Here is a 3,097-nt window from a genome sequence, read left to right as displayed (position 1 = left end):
ATACAAAAGAAAAAAAATTATAAAATGGAGGAAATTAAAAAATCTCAAAAGGAGACTTACAGAAAAGGAAAAGAAATGAAGAAATAAGAAAGTAGAAAAAATAGCTTCAATAGAATGAACAAACATGAATTAAAATCAACTAAAGAGCAGATTAAAAAAAAAAGTTACCATCAATAATGATCCCCCAAACAAAGCTGGAAACATTACAAGAGGCATCTATGTGGAAAATAAAGCACAGTAAAGGAAATGAAAGAATTAATACCAATAAAGAAAAAAAGACAAGACAAAAGGATAAAATTCCATTGGATATAGTTGTGATATACTATTAAACACTTATGCTATTATATCTGATAGGTTCTGGATTTTATTAACCTGATCTGTCCCAATGGTCAAAGTTTTCATGTTTTAACCAGTTCCAAATAAATTTAATTATTATTGCTTTGTAGTATAGTCTGAGAGGGCAACTTGGTGGTGCAGGGGACAGAGTACGCGGCCTGGAGTCTTCCTGACTCCAGGTTTAAATCTGGTTTCAGACACTAGCTGTGTGACCTTGGGCGAGTCACTTAATCCTGTTAGCGTCAGTTCCTCATCCATTAAATAAGCCAGAGAAGGAAATGGTAAGTAAACCCTCCCAGAGTCACAAGTCAGCAGTGTTGCATCTGAGGAGGAGCTTGCAGTTGTGGCTGCAGTTGCGGGCTGGACTCTCTGCCGGTGTTGGACTGGGCTGTTTCCTCCCTGGCCTGGTATGTCCAGATGGCTGATTAGTGTCTTCCACTCCGTGGAGCCCTGAGCCAAGGTCCTGGCACCAGAGGTGGCTGCGGGACAGAACTCCAGCCAACGATGAAATGCTAGCCAAAAGACTTCCATTAGATTGCTCGATTGACCAAGAAAAGAAGAGCATCTGGGATATCATCACCAGCTTCTTCAGGCTCACCTGACCCAAAGTGCCTGGAGGCTAGCGGCTACCCTGTCCGGGGTGGGAGAACGTGGGGGCTCCACGGGAGAGGGTCTTCCCACACGATCACCTCATAAACGAACAACTTCTGGATCCCGGAGGAATGTGCTTACGTTAGGTAAGAAAACGCCTCACGAAACAAGTAACCGTCCGAATAAAGCGAGACAAGATCCCCCACGCCAAGATATGCCTTCCTTCAGTTTTCGTCGGAATTAGGAAGTTCGTAAGAGCAGGAGGAGTGGCGGGCACCTTGGCCGGGCTCCCCCAGACAACCCTTTCGCCAAGAAGTGGGTCTTTCAGGCACAGAGGAGTTCGGAGAGCCCCGCTACAGAGGCTCAGTGGGCTCTGAGGAGATCACTGTGCAGCTGAATGGTGGAAGAGGCACATTCGGTTGTTGGAGGCTCCCTTCCTTGGAGATCCCGACTTTTGTGATTTGGCGTGTTGGCGTTTGGCGGGAGTGGGAGTGTGGTTGGGCCCGTCTGGACCTTTCGACCAAGACACTTCTAATGGAAGCCATGTTTCTTTCCCACTGAGGAAATCATCTCCTGCCCTGTTGGAAGAGAGTCTCCCCCATCCTTCTCCCTCACGGCTAGGAGGACGCACTCCTATGGCTACTCCTCTGGTACCATACCTCCAACGCAGGCCTTTCTTCTTGGGAAATCACATAATCACAGGATTTTAGAGCTTAGGAGGGGCTTTAGGAATCCCCCCTCCCAGGTCATTTTACTAATTTTTTTGTTAAATATTTTATTTGTTTATTAAATATTTTTTTTCAGAAATAGTAATAAGAAATAATTGGTTCTGTGGATTTCTTTCCTGGTTTAGGTATTAGGATCATATTTGTCTCATAGAGGGAATAGTCTTCTTTTTCCATTTTTGAAAGTAATTTATGTAATATTGGAGTTGATTAATTATGTATATATTTGACAAAATTCACTTGTAAATCCATCTGGACCTGGGTTTTTTTTCCCTTTGAAAATACTTTGTTTATTCAATTTTTTTTTCCTGTTAACTTAGGAAACCAGATACCTTCCAAAAAGAAATTTCTAATGCTTTTAATAATGAAAAATACAAAACACTCATAGTCACTAAAAAACAAACTTGCTCCAGTGCTTATCTGTATAGGTCTATAAAGTGAAATATGCATCTTAGATATTCTTGGTGGGGCACTCCCAAAGAATTGATTGTATTTACATCTACTGTATTAAAGTATCAAAAATACCTGTTATCTGATAATTAAACTGGTTCACTGGCCCCACTACAAAATTATTGGATGGTCTACCAAAACTGTGATTGTTTGGTTAAATATATGCCTATTGTGATGGTGCAAATTCTCCACTGTCCTAACTGTTGTTCTTAGAAGGAGTCATATCCATAGGATCTGGTACTGGTAGCATTCATGAATCTGGAGGTGGGTTGAAAGGCTGGTGATACTTTGCCTATTCTAGTTGCCATATTGTATTTCCTTGAAAATTCCCATGGTTGCTTGGACCAAATTCTATTGCAGACATGTTTTGTGCTTTTGGCATTGTTCCTGGAGGCTGCTCCATCTCACTTAGCTGGCCTGGGGCTTCAATTTGGGTAATTCATGCTTGAGTTAATGCTGCCCAATCAATCTGACTTGGATTCTGCTGTGCTGGAATGACTGCATCTATTGTTTTTGATGAAAAGGCCACTGCTGCCAGGGCTTTCCTCCTTGATCTATCATTTTGCTTGATTGTAAATTATATTTTTTATCTTAAATATTTGCTTTCCCTTTAAAACTCATACTGCTTGACACATGCAACTTAGGATCATAGAAGCAAGTTTATTTTCATCTCATTCTAATCACCACTGTGGTCACTATAGAGTTTTCTCCACATCCTTCACTTATCTCACTTTTTCTTGAACCCCAACTTCTATTTCATTGGGGAAAGAGCAAGAGGAAATGGATTTAGTTAAGACGTAAGGGATAACTTCCTATCCACAAAGTCTGTTCCATACTGAAATGTACTCTGACAGTGGCTGTAGATGGTTTTCTATGGAGGTTTCTTAAAGAGAAAGAATCACATTCACAGTAACTAGTTTTGGGGGGCACCTGCCCAGAATCAGATTTGCTAAACTATTTCAACATATTTTATTGCTATTTTTGTTTTATATCAC

At 41.0% G+C, this 3,097-nt stretch overlaps 1 pseudogene; it reads right to left on the bottom strand.

Moving 5' to 3' along the window:
* Positions 1-2,151: 2,151 nt before the first annotated feature.
* On the bottom strand, positions 2,152-2,663 carry LOC123234047 (annotated as a pseudogene).
* Between the last annotated feature and the right edge of the window lie 434 nt (positions 2,664-3,097).

Source organism: Gracilinanus agilis, chromosome 2, assembly GCF_016433145.1.
Source record: "Gracilinanus agilis isolate LMUSP501 chromosome 2, AgileGrace, whole genome shotgun sequence".
Taxonomy (NCBI): domain Eukaryota; kingdom Metazoa; phylum Chordata; class Mammalia; order Didelphimorphia; family Didelphidae; genus Gracilinanus; species Gracilinanus agilis.
Note: the sequence above shows the minus strand (reverse complement) of the source record. Positions and strands in the feature narration are given on the sequence as shown.